This window comes from Urocitellus parryii, chromosome 9 (genome assembly GCF_045843805.1).
Source record: "Urocitellus parryii isolate mUroPar1 chromosome 9, mUroPar1.hap1, whole genome shotgun sequence".
Lineage (NCBI taxonomy): Eukaryota > Metazoa > Chordata > Mammalia > Rodentia > Sciuridae > Urocitellus > Urocitellus parryii.
This window is the reverse complement of record NC_135539.1, coordinates 22,394,737-22,408,742: the sequence shown is the minus strand read 5'-3', so window position 1 is coordinate 22,408,742 and position 14,006 is coordinate 22,394,737. Positions and strand designations below refer to the sequence as shown.

The following is a 14,006-nucleotide window of genomic DNA, read 5'->3' as shown; positions in this document are numbered from 1 at the left end:
AGGGTATATAAAGAACACAAAAAGCTAAACACTAAAAAAAAAAAAAAATGGGCCAAGGATCTGAAGAGACACTTCTCAGAAGATGATGTACAATCAATCAACAAATACATGAAAAAAGTATTCATCATCACTAGCAATTAGAGAAATGCAAGTCAAAACCACTCTAAGATTTCATTTCACTCCAGTCAGAATGGCAGCTATTATGCATACAAACAATAATAAGTATTGTCGAGGATGTGGGGAAAAAGGTACACTCATACACTGCTGGTGGGACTGCAAATTGGTGCAGCCAATATGAAAAGTAGTATGGAGATTTCTTGGAAAATTAGGAATGGAATCACCATTTGACCCAGCTGTCCCTCTCCTGGGTCTATACCCAAAGGACTTAAAAACAGCATACTGTAGGGACACAGCCACATCAATGTTTATAGCAGCACAATTCACAATAGCTAAACTGTGGAACCAACCTAGATGTCCTTCAGTAAATGAATGGATTAAAAATGTGGCATATATACACAATGGAATATTACTCAGCGATAAAAGAGAATAAAATCATGGAATTTGTAGGTAAATGGATGGAGTTAGAGAAGATAATGCTAAGTGAAGTTAACCAATCCCAAAAAAACAAATGCTGAATGTTTTCTTTGATATAAGGAGGCTGATTCATAGTGGGATAGGGAGCAGGAGCATGGGAGGAATAGACAAACTCTAGATAGGTCAGAGGAGTTGGAGGGGAAGGGAGGGGGCATGGGGTAATTAATGATGGTGGAATATGATGATCACTACTATCCAAAGTACAGGTATGAAGACACGAATTGGTGTGAATATACTATGTATATAACCAGAGATATAAAAAATTGTGCTCTATATATGTAATAAGAATTGTAATGCATTCTGCTGTCATACATAAATTTTAAAAATTTACATAAAATAAAGAGACCTCCCTTCCCAGGCATGGAGACACCTCAGCATCACACACCTCAGTGGACCCTGACGAGAGTCTGTTCCATTGGTCCTTCTCTTTTGACATATTTTCCCAATTAGCTCCTTCTGCTTCTGACTGTTTACTCTCAAAGTCTGTGTACCAATGATTTTAAGTTGTCTGCTACAGGTAATTTACACATCTGCTCTGGCAGTAACGTAAAGGACACTGTAAGAGGAACTTTGAGGAAACCTGTGACCTTGCTATGTGTTTGACTGCTCATTGCTAAGCAGCACCTCAGGTACACCCTCCACTACTTCTCGCCTTGGAGATTTAACACACCCTGTGGCTTAGCCACTGCTCAGCCATCTTGATCCTGGAGGGCTTTCCCACTCTAAGTGATGATTTTGTTTTCTCAAGTCAGCTTTTTTGATAAAGGAGAAGTGGCCTCAGTAGTTTTCTTGTTTTGATCTGTTTTCTCCCACCAGAAAGCAGAAAATGACTGCCTTTTATCTGTTAAACACAATTTATGGAAGATCATTGTTGGGGTCTAAGCTCTCACATTAGGCTCTAACAGACCAAAGCATGCTAAAGTTCATGTCATCAAACAGAAACTCAATTGTCTATCAGATCCTCAATGAAATCAGGAGACAGCCAACAACCACCCACAACAGTCCAGTCCTAGCTGCTGCTCAGGCAGTCCCTCTGCATTAGCCCTTATGAGAACTGCCTGCAGCCACTCTGGCCAGTTGCTTTTCATACTGTGTTGCTGTTTTGTTCCCACTCGAGCTACCACATAAAAACTGATTGTGCCCTAGCGATGGTGCCCGTGCGATGGTAATCCCTGTAATCCCAGCAGCTCAGGAGGCTGAGGCAGGAGAATCACGAGTTCAAAGTCAGCCTCAGCAAAAGTGAGGTGCTAAGCAAGTCAGTGAGATCCTGGCTCTCAGTAAAATACAAAATAGGGCTGGGGATGTGACTCAATGGTTTTGTGCCCAAGTTGAATCCCCAATACCAAAAAAAAAAAAAAAAAAGATTGTCCTGCCATGCCCCATGGAATACCTTATCTAAATCTTAACTAAAACACTGGGGATTTGTGAATCACTGATGAAACCATTATCTGGTTTGGATCTCAAATGTCTCTGGAAGGCCCGTATGGTAAAGACTTGGTTGCCAGCCCGAGGCACTGCCGCACAAGGGGAGTGGGGTCTAGAGGAAGGGTGCTGGTTATTGGTGGCATGACATCGACTCTGCAAGGACCCCCCGCTTGCCTCTTAGCTGCCATGAAGTAAGCCCCTTTGATCCCCCATGCACTCCTTGCACAGGCCCAGAAGAAACAGAGCCAACTGACCATGGGCTAAACGCTCCAAAACCAGGAGCCAGAGCAACTCTTTCCTCCTTTAAGTTTATTATCTCACACATTTTGTCACAGAAATGGAAAACTGACTAACCAATAAACAATGGCACAGGGTAAACATCCCCATTTGAAAAGGGAGGAATAGAAGAAAACCATGAAGGATCAGACCAAAGCAAGAATTAAACCAGGTAGGACAAACATTAAAATCTGTAGCTGTATGTATGCCCAACATTTGCGGGTACTTGGGAGTGTGATGTGAGCTCCAAAGGACTTGGTAATCCACCCGTAAGGCTTTGTGTCCCACAACCCATCCAACACTCTCTGGGGTTAGCTCTGTTCACTGCCTGCAACTTTCCTTAGCAGGCATTCCATGTTGGTGGCATCTTTAACTTCTGGGGTCTCCATTATAGCTTCAGCTTAACTTTCATAGCTTCAGGCATCACCCTTTCTGGCACAGCCTGCAGGGACTCCAACCCTGCCTCCCAGGCCTTCCTTTAAAATCTGAGAGGAAGCCTCTGTGTTACTCCAAAACCCTTGCTTTCTGCATACCTACAAAACCCACATTATGTGGATGATGTCAGTCTCCCATGGCTGGAGCAGTAGTCAGTCCTGCTTAGACCACATCATAGTGGCCTCTGAGTACCTCAACAACTGCACAGTGAAATGATTCCTGAGGAAGTAACTTCCTGGGAAGCCCTATGTAAGCAGTGCACCCTAGCGCTCTCTTCTCAAACTAAAGTCTTTCAAGTCAGATTATATTTTTATACCATTGAGCCTGACATGGAGCCTGAGAGCCCTCAAATTAGCTTTCCATTGTCCTAGTACAAAGCACTTGGCTTCTTTTAAAATAATTTTTGTTGGGGGGTACCAGGGATTGAACTCAGGGGCACTCAACCACTGAGCCACATCCCCAGTCTTATTTTGTATTTTGTTTAGAGACAGGGTCTCACTGAGTTGCTTAGTGCCTCGATTTTGCTGAGGCTGGCTTTGAACTCATGATTCTCCCACCTCAGCCTCCTGAGCCACTAGGATTACAGGCGTGTGCCACTGCACCTGGCTTGACTTCTTCTTAATGGCACTAATCTCTTCAGTAACCTCACCTTCTTCAATTCCAATGTACATGTGCTTCTTTTCTGCTAAAGTATAAGTTTTTCAAATCATTCAGCTCTGCTCTTTGCTCTTAATTCTCACAATAAATCTGGCTAAAAGTAGACAGCAATACCCATGCCATATCCTGAATATTGTGCTGTCTTGAAATTTCTTCCACCAGATTAATTAATCCATCATCCTTAAACGCAGTGTCACTCAAAGTCTCAAGGTGTGGACAAAATGTAGACCACTCTTCTCTAGAATGTAACAATGATGTCTGGTAGTTGTTTCCTAAGGAGTTCTCATTTGTGTTTGGAACTTCATCAACACAGCCTTTACCCTCTGCATTTCTATCAGCATTCTGGTCTTCTGAGCTCACACCAGAATCACTCATCAAGCTCAAGTGTTCTTAGACTTCTTTAGTCTGCTTATCTAAACATTTCCACACTTTTTCCACAAACCAGTTCCAAAGGCTTCTGAATGGCATCATCAGGTATAGTCATAGAAATAACCCCACTTCTTTTTTTTTTTAAGTCATGTTATTTTTTTAAGAGAGAGAGAGAGAGAGAGAGAGAGAGAGAGAGAGAATTTTTTTAATATTTATTTTTTAGTTTTCAGCAGACACAACATCTTTGTTTGTATGTGGTGCTGAGGATCGAACCCGGGACGTGTGCATGCCAGGCGAGCGAGTGCACTACCGCTTGAGCAACATCCCCAGCCCAACCCCACTTCTTGACACCAGTTTTCTGTATTAGTAAGTTTCCCATCACTGTGACAGAATTCTTGAGAGGAACAACTTAAAAGAGGAACGATTTATTTAGGTTCATGGTTTCAGAGGTTTTGCCTGTAGTCACTTGCTTCCATAGTGTGGGCTTGTGGTAATGCAGGATGTTGTGACTGGGAGCTCATGGTAGAGCAAGAATTGCTCACCTCCGTGTGGATAGGAAGGAGAGAGAGGGAGGAGAGGGGGGCCGGAGGGAGGGAGGAAGTGATAGGAAAGGGCATGGACAAGAGTTACTCACTCAAAAGGGACACACCCCAGTGACCTACTTTCAGCAAATAGGCCCCACCCCCTAAAGTTTCCACCAGGCCACCATTGGGGAACAAGTCATTGACACATGGTCCTTTGGGGGACATTCCAGATCTAAACCACCTTTGTTACTATAAGATTTAGTGATCCACTCATGGGTATACACCAATGAGAACTGAAAACAACAGTCCCCACAAAAATTGTCCATGAATGTGCATAGTATCATTGTTCTAGATAGCCAGAAATGTCCATCAGGTGATGAGTGGATAATTGTAATGCCAGATTTGTGGGACCCCAATAGACCTCCAGGAGCCCAATTCAATGCAATCACACAAGAGTCTTTATCGCAAGCTTGAGCCTGGACTCACAACCGTTCCCATTGCAGCCATCCCAGGGAGTGAATCCCAGTCCTTTGTTCAGTGAGATTTTATAGGTTTTGGGGGATACTCTATGTGTCACAACATCACACAGCAAATCATTCCATACCGCGAGAAAGTCAAACAACAACTCTTAACATTGACTAGCACATTCACTGGCGGGAACAAGTTGGGTAGGGGTGATTGGTTAGTCTAAGAGGGGGATTCCTTTGAACTGATTGGTTTAGGCCATGAGGGGTGTATGTGCTAAACTACATGGTTTCCCAACATGTTATCAACCACCATAAACTACTAGGGGGTCATCTGGCATCCCAGGTATTTTCCCTGTCTCTTGCTGATTGATGGTTGCTAGGGGGTTGCTATGGGTCTTCACCTAGCCTAACTGAGTCAGGGACACCTGGTGCCACAGATCTCTCCTGTTATTTGCAGACAAACAACTCAACAGGGTGGGTATGTGCTTAGGAGCGCTCTGTGGGTTTTTCCAAGGACAAGGGACACGCCCCCTTCCTTGGACAGGCTTTGCTCTGAGGTAGAGGCTGGTTTCTCAAAAATGGAGACACAGCAGTTTCTCATAATCAGAATGTGGCATATACATACAATGGAGTTTCATTTAGCCACAAAAAGGAATGCAATGCACATGCCCCAACATGGACGTACTTTGAAAACACGCTGGGTGAAAGAGAACAGACTCACACATAAAAGGCCACTTAGTATATGATTTCATTTATATGAAAAGTCCAGAATAGGGAAATCCCTAAAAGAAAGAAAGATTCATGGTTGTCAAGGGCTGGGGTGGGTGAGAATGGAGGGTAAGTGCTGATGGCTACAGGGTTACTCTTCAGGGTGATGAGAGTGTTTTAGAATCAGTGATAGATAATACTGTGATAGATGCCCAACTCTTTGAATAAATTACAAAACACTGAGTTGTATATTTTAAAAGGGTGGATTTATGGCAGGTGGATGGTATCTCATCAAGCAATTATTTTTTAAATGTGTATGTAAGGGAACTTCCGTGCTGTGATCCATCACTTAGTGTCTGCTCCACCAACTGCAGCACCCAGGAAGGAAAACGCTGGGCCTGACTTACTCCCATTGGTTGGTGCAGGGCCTGGCAAAATAACAGGTGCTCAAGAACTATTGGTGAGCTCTGGGGTTGGGACTCAGTGGTGGAGCACTTGACTAGCACATGGGAGGGACTGGATTCAATCTGCAGCACCTCATAAAATAAATAAATCAAATAAAGGTATTGTGTCCTTCTACAACTAAAATATTTAAAAAGAATTACTGGTGAATGAATAAGTGAATGGGACCAGTTTAAATGCTGCCTCATTCAGATGGACACAATACCTTTATTTTATTTTTATGTGGTTCTGAGTTTCGAACCCAGTGCCTCACACATGCTAGGCGAGTGCTCTACCTCTGAGCCACAACCCCAGCCCCTCCTGAGAAAATTTCATCTAGTATTTCTGTATTTGTACAAAGAAGATCTATGTTGGCTCAAGTTCCCATATCCAAACTAGGAATCTAAAAGTTTTCTGCAAGCTTCTTCAATGATTCCAGACTTGCTTGGTGGAGTTAGAATTCTGTGCTTTGTATTGTCTGCCAACATTTTAGAAAAAAGTCACAATAAGGACCCTCAGGGTGGGGGTTGTGGCTCAGCGGTAGAGCACTCGCCTCGCATGTGCGAGACCCTGAGTTCGATCCTCAGTACCACATAAAAATAAATAAGTGAAATAAAGGTATCATTTCCAACTGAAAAAATAAATAAATATTTTTAAAAAATAAAATAAAGACCCTCAGGTATGGCAGCAGATGGCCAGAAATCTTTCTACAGCAGAGACTGGAAGCCTGGGTGTCCCAAGGCCCTTCAGGAGAACACTAAGATGAACATCTTATTGAGAGGAGAGAAATTCTTACATTCAAGAGAGAATAGGTTCTGCTATTATGTTATTATTGTCAATTCAGAAGAAAATGCTTCACTTTAAAAAACTGGATGAGGGGTGGGGATGTGGCTCAAGTGGTAGCGCTCACCTGGCATGCGCAGGGCACTGGGTTCAATCCTCAGCACCACATAAAAAATAAAAGATGTTGTGTCCACCGAAAACTAAAAAATAAATATAAAAAACTTTCTCTCTCTCTCTCTCTCTAAAAAAAAAAAAAAAATACTGGATGAGCCAGGTGCTGTGGTTCACACCTCTAATCCCAGTGGCTCGGGAGCTGGAGGCAGGAGGATCACAAGTTCAAAGCAATTTAGTGATGCGCTAAGCAACTCAGTAAGACCCTGTCTCTAATAAAATACAAAATAGGGCTGGGGATGTGACTCAGTGGTTGAGTGCCCCGAGTTCAATCCCGGTACTCCACCCAAGAAAAATGGATGAGGAGAGGCCCAACAAACGTCCTTCATACACAGAGGACTTGCTGACCTGCCACTGGACACACATCTACATGCCAAATGAGATATTGTGTTTTAATGTCCTGAGATCTCTATGAGGGAAGTGTCATTGTCCCCACTTTTCGTAGGAGAGCAGTAAGTCTCAGAGGCTAGATGACTTGCCAGTTGCTTGATGTAAGGCTTCAGTTTGCGCCCAGGCCTGTCTGGTTCTAGAAGTCCCCCTCTTCTATCATGTGGCTCTCCTCTGATAAACCACTATCAATTTAACGTGGACTCTCTGTTTGTTACCTGAAGGTAATGAGTGGGTTATTCCTCCCACCCCCTCCTTTTATTCTATTCTCTCACTGTAACAAGGCACTAAAGTTTTTTCTTGCTCCTGGCTCAAGTTGAGAACAGAGGAGACCTCTGGGGTATGCAGTAGGCTGGACCCCAGGCTAAATCCGGATGTCTGCTGAGACTCCATCTGTGCTGTGCATCCCAAGGTCCCTGTCATGTGTCCTCACCAGAATTCTTTCATCCCAAGCTCCTTGGGCCCCAGTGCTGGCACCTGACCACCAGCCCTAATGTGGCCTCAGAGCTCAGGAGTTGGCCAGCCTGGGCAACTGGGTGAGACCCTGCCTCAAAATAAAAACTAAAAAGGGCTGGGCGTGTAGCTCAGTGGTAAAGCAAATTTGGTTTAAAAAAAAAAAAAGTATGGTGAACGTAGAGAGGGCAAAACACTATTTTTAAAGCTTTTGCCTTTTTTTCTGGGGTAATGGAAAAATTAATCTGGGAGGAGAAAGAAGTTCCCTTTTATTTGGGAAAAGATATTCGCTGAAGACCTTTTAGTTGCATAGGTACCAACAACTAATATTTTTTGAGTACCCATTCACTCAGAATATACTTGCTGAGTACCTACTTGGTGGTCAGGCCCTCTTCTAGAGACTGAAAAAGTAGTTACCAGAACAGTCAAGAGCTCTGCATTGGGGGCTTACAATGAAGCAAGATCAGTACATACAGTATACCTTAGTAACATGGTGTTCAGTTCTGACCTCTATGAGTATTAGCTCATGGCACAGGGCTTATGAGCATAGGTCTGGGGGCCAGACTGCTAGAGTCTGAATTTTAGTTCTGCAATTTATCATCTATGTGATTTTTATCAGGTTACTTTTCCTCTCTGATCTTCTGTTGCCATATTTACAAAACAGAAAACAATAGTTTCTGCATCAAAAGTTGTTGTCAAGATTAAATGAGGACTCAGTCTCTACCGGGAGGCTGCCCTGTTAAGTTTTGTGGGCCATGTGGCTGCTGCATCAGCCTCCAGGCCTTGCAGGGACTCAGCCCTTCGGTACCACGACCCCAAGTCCAGCTGTTACTAAGGTTGCCCTGGCAGCAATCTAGCCTGCCAGAAGCTAGCAGCCCAAACATCTCCATGGTCAAAGCAGGCTGGCCACTAGGCACATGGTAGCAGTCATCCATGTAGTAGTGAATGTCATTTGATGAGCGATCACCACCTATCCTAAATGCTCTGTAAGTGCAAGGCAGGGAGACCAAGCTGGTTTTGGAAGTGGCCCAGCATTTGGGTGAGAGCACAGTAGGAACCATTGCTATGGGTGGAACAGAAGGCTTGGTTAGCGGTCAGAAAGCCTTAGATTCTAGTGCACCAATCAAAATTCCTGTTGGTCCTGAGATCTTGGGCAGATCCATGAATGTCATTGAAGAACCTATTAATGAGAGTTTCTATCAAAACCAAACAATTTGCTCCTATTCATGCTGAGGCTCCTGAGTTCATTGAGATAAATGTTGAGCAGGAAATTCTGGTAACTGGTATCAAGGTTGTGGATCTGCTAACTCCCTGTGCCAAGGGTAGCAAAATTGGGCTCTTTGATGGTGCTGGATGGAGTTGGCAAGACAGCGCTGATCATGGAGTTGGTTAACACTGTTGCCAAAGCCCATGGTGGTTACTCTGTATTTACTGGTGTTGGTGAGAAGACCCATGAGGGCAATGACTTACACCATGAAATGATTGAATCTGATGTTATCAACTTAAAATATGCCACCTCCGAGGTAGCGTTGGGGTATGGTCAAATGAATAAACCACCTGGTGCTCATGCCCCGGTAGTTCTGACTGGACTGACTGTGGCTGAATACTTCAGAGACCAAGAAGGTCAAGAGGTACTGCTGTTAACTGATAGTGTCTTTCGCTGGCTCAGAGGTATCTGCCTTGTTGGGCAGAACCCTTTCTGCTGTAGCCTGCCCTGGCCACTGATGTGGATACTATGCAGGAAAGAATCACCGCTACCAAGAAGGGATCTGTCACCTCTGCACAAGCTACCTATGTGCCTGTTGATGAAGTGACTGACCCTACCACTGCCTTTGCCCATTTGGGCACTACCACTGTGCTGTCCCATGAGATTGCTGAGCTATGGATCCTCTGGACTTCTCCTTTCACATCATGGATCCCAACATTGTTGGCATGAGCATTGTGATGTTGCCTATGGAGTGCAAAAGATCCTGCAGAACTAGAAATCCCTCCAGGATATTATTGCCAGCCTTAATGAGTTTTCCAAGGAAGACAAGTTGACTGTGTCCCATGCATAGAAAATGCAGCGTTTCTCTTCTCAGCCATTCCAGGTTTCTGGGATCTTCACAAGTCATGTGGGGAAGTTGGTACCTCTGAAGGAGACCATCAAAGAATTCCAACAGATTTGGGCGGGTGAATATGACCATCTCCCAGAATAAGCCTTCTATATGGTGGGACCCATTGAAGAAGCGGTATCAAAAGCTGATAAACTGGCTGAAGAGCATTCATTGTGAGAGGTCTTCTTGCCAAACCAAGCACTCATCCAGTGTATTGTCCCTGTCCTTGCCTCTAATTCTAATAAAACAGTTTTCCTCTGTCGGCCACACAAGAGTCTTGATTGAAGACATTATGTTCTGTCAGAAGAGTATTTAAGGTTTCCAATAAAATGTACACTCCTCCTCAGGGAAAAAAATAAGATTAAATGAGGGACTTAGCAAAGGATTCCTATGTGGCCCAGGTTGATCTTGAATTGTGATCCTCCTGCCTTAGCCTCCTAAATTACTGGGATTACAGTCCTGCGCCATCACATCTGGCTCATCATACCATTCTGGAATCCTTCCACTTTTCTGAGGAGTCAGAGTCCATAAGGATGACCATGAAATTCCTGAGTCATTGCTTCAAGTCTTCCTCAATCCTGATGACCTTTCTACTTCACTAAAGCCACCCACAGGAATGGTTCTTGCCCTTTTAAAAAAATATGTATATATATTTTAGTTGTAGATGAACACAATATCTTTATTTTATTTATTTATTTATTTTTATGTGGTGCTGAGGATCAAACCCAGTGCCTTGCACATGCAAGGCAAGAACTCTACCACTGAGCTACAACCTCAGCCCAGTCCTTGCCCGTTTTGAATGACTAGATTTCTGTAATCTTAGACTCCAATATCCTGCTCTGTATCCTCTGTTGAAGAGTTTCTAAGGTGGCCACAACCACATCTCCTATTCCATGTGCTCGTGTCCAATGTGATAGGGATCTGTGTTGTTTCCCTTGAATATGAAATGGTCTGTGGTTGGAAAAAGCAATGCTCTGTACCTTCAGAGGCTAGATCATAAAACGTGATTTCTCCATGGTCTTCTTTAGAAACTCTCTGAACACAGTTGCCATGCTGTGAGGAAATCCAGAATATATGAAGAGACCACATTTAGATCTCCTAGTCAAAGACCCCAGCTCAGGTCTCAGACAACAGCCTGCAGTAGTCACCAGACTCAGGACTAAAGAAGATTGAGATAACTTCAGCCCCAGCCACTGCAACAGCATGAGAGACCATGCCACTAGTGAAAGCCACCTAGCCAAACCCAGTCAACTCCCACAATCATGGAGAGAGAGAGAGACAGGGAAATAGATAGATAGATAGATAGATAGATAGATATTGTTGTTTTAAACCTCCAAAGTCATACAGTTATACCTTATGGGACAAGAGTTGAAATATTATCATTTCCTTCTAACTCCCTGGTTCTCTGGCCCATCAAACCTGTGATCTCCCTGAACTCCTGCTCTGCCTTAACCAAAGTTTCCCTATAGACACAATTAGAAACAGTCTGTGTTGTCTCCCTGATCTTTAGAACCATGTTACTAATTGGCTGAGAGTTTTTTGCTCAATGTGAATACAGATAACAAAAAAGGAAAAGTGCAGCTCCCTTAGTGTTAACAGCTCTGAACTTAGAATGCCAGCTGCTCTCAGCTCTCAGTGTGTTAGAGCTCTGAACTTAGAATGCCAGCTGCTCTTATTTCTTGGTGTTAGCAACTCTCCTGCCACTCTCAGCAGCACAAGCTTGCAACTCTTAACAGCTGCAGCTAGAGGCTCCCAGCAGCCCTTCTGCAGCTCTCCCAGCAGCTTTCCACAGCCAGTTCTAATAACTTCACACAGCTTTCCTGCAGTTCTTTGTTAGAGTCTGTAAACAAGTCAGGATGGCGCCTGGTATTTTGCCAGAGGGAGTGGTTTGTAAAGTAATGCCAGCGAGCCATTAAGTGTGGAGATTCCTTATTGGTTGACTGCTGTATCTAGTTTATGTAAATTAAGATAAGCTGTGTGGAATGTATAAATATCTCTGTTGTCCTACAGTAAAAGGCTCCTACTCCTGCTGTATCAATCTACACAAGTTGCTCGTCACCCCCCTGGTTATTTTGCTGCAGTTGTACCCCAGCAGTTCTTGGCCATTCTCTGGAGTGCTTCAGTAGCTCTCTGGTTGCCAGATATTCTTAGGCCTAGCAGTCCTTGGTGTTACCAGCTCGTAGCACAACTAGATCAGCTTGCTCCACTCCAGTTGGAAATCACTAATATGCCAAAGAAAACCATCAGAAAGAGGCTTCAATGGGGCTTCTGCTGAGCACAAAGGGAAGTAGTATACAACCAGAGTTTCCCTGACTGGCCTGATGAGGGTGAAAGGAGTGCCACTTACATGGACAAAAGGGGTGGGCTCATGCATGACACAGTCTGTTGTCTGTTGACCCCTAGACATTCTTCATTGCCAGGCCAATCTGCACAGATGTGCTCGGCCTACCTATCCTTACTGTCATGATCGAGGGAGGTTCTCCTCACAGATCAGTCTGCTGGCATTCAGAGCTCAGAGCTGCTAACACCAAGAACTGAGAGCAGCAGGCATTCAAAGCTCAGAGCTGTTAACACTAAGGGATCTGTACTTTGGCTTTTTGCTATTTCTATCCAAATTGACCAAGAGCCCTCAGCCAATTGTTAACATAGCTATAAAGATCAGGGAGGTACTTCAACCTGTATGAGCAAAAGGGTTGGCAGAGCCTCAGGAGCAGCTGTGGCCCAGGCAAAGCCTCCTAGAACACTTTCAGGTAGTCAGTTTCCCCTGCACCTGAAGTGATAATCTCTATGGTAACCATGATGGCTGCAGTGGCAGCTGCAGAAGCAGCCCTCACTTGATCAGGACCTCCAGAGCAGCAGTCATTGTTAAGAGCCCAACAAGGTAGCAAGGCAGCGATGGCAGACTCAGTACCTCATCACAGCTGAAAAGCAGCACTAGGGACAACAGTTGCCACAACAAATGCCAACATCCAGAGGTTGTAGAATGTGCTCACTGAGGAGCTGCCAACCAAGCAGCAGCTATCCAAACAGCAGCCACAGGAGTGATAACTGAGTAATTGCCAGGGAAGCCACAGAAGCAGCAGGGAGAGGCATCCCAGGCCACCTTCCCTGATCATCCCAGGGTGTCTGCATCTGATGCCTGCATCCTAGATCTCTTGGCCTCAACCCTGATCTCAGTGCACCCATAGACCCTGCTCTGCCTCCTGGGCAGTGGTAGCTGTAGCTAGGTATGGGAAAGGGGCACAGTGATACACAGCTGTCAGCAGAATAGCTAGCACATTGACATCTACTCCCACCAGTCCCAGGTAACTTCAGCTATTGACAAAAAACCCATCAATCTAGGCTGGGCATGGTAGCACATGCCTATAATCTCAGTTACTCAGGAGGCTGAGGCAGGAGGATTGCAAGTTTGAGGCTCACCTGGACAACTTATAGAAACCATCTTCTTTTGCTAAACTAGATATCTCTGCATTCAACTCCCTTGAACACTCAATCTCCTGTGTGGCTGCAGCAAGTCCTGGCTTCTGGGGCTCCTTCCTGAGGATTTCTGATATTCTCCAAGAATGCTCATGCACCACAACTAACAACATGAGTTAGTCTTCCCGTGGTTCACTCAAACTAGCAGTGAAGCTGAAAACCAGTCATGCCTGACTTTACCTGTACATCATGCCCTTCCTTCTTTACTATATAAAACACAATCACTTTTGAACTAATTAATGTGCATGATTTCTGCTTATAGTAAAATGTATAATAAAGAAAACCCTGCTGAGATGCTGAGTTCCTGATGAAATCATGTGTTAAAAGCAGTTTCCTCAACTGTAATTCCTACCCATATTTATCATTTTGTTTATTTTAAAACTACCCAGAGACTTTCCAAAATATGCCAGGTAACTCCTCAACAAGGCACAGGAAGCCCAAGAATGAATTCTTTGAAATCAACAATTGCCAGGTACAGTGGCCACACCTATAGTTCCAGCCACTGAGGAGGCTGAGGCAGAAGGATTGCAAGTTTGAGGCCAGCCTCAGCAACTTAGCAAGGCCCTAGGCAACTTAGCCAAGACCCTGTCTCAAAATTTTTTAAAAAAAAAAGGGCTGGGGATGTGGCTCAGTGGTAAAACACCCCTGCGTTCAACCCATGGTACCAAAAACAAAAATATAACTCATCAATGATAGCTTTACTGAGTTTTATAACATAGTTGGTGATCTCTTCCGATTTCATT

At 44.2% G+C, this 14,006-nt stretch overlaps 1 pseudogene; it reads left to right on the top strand.

Moving 5' to 3' along the window:
• Positions 1–5,422: 5,422 nt before the first annotated feature.
• On the top strand, positions 5,423–9,963 carry LOC113190829 (ATP synthase F(1) complex catalytic subunit beta, mitochondrial pseudogene; annotated as a pseudogene).
• Positions 9,964–14,006: the final 4,043 nt, after the last annotated feature.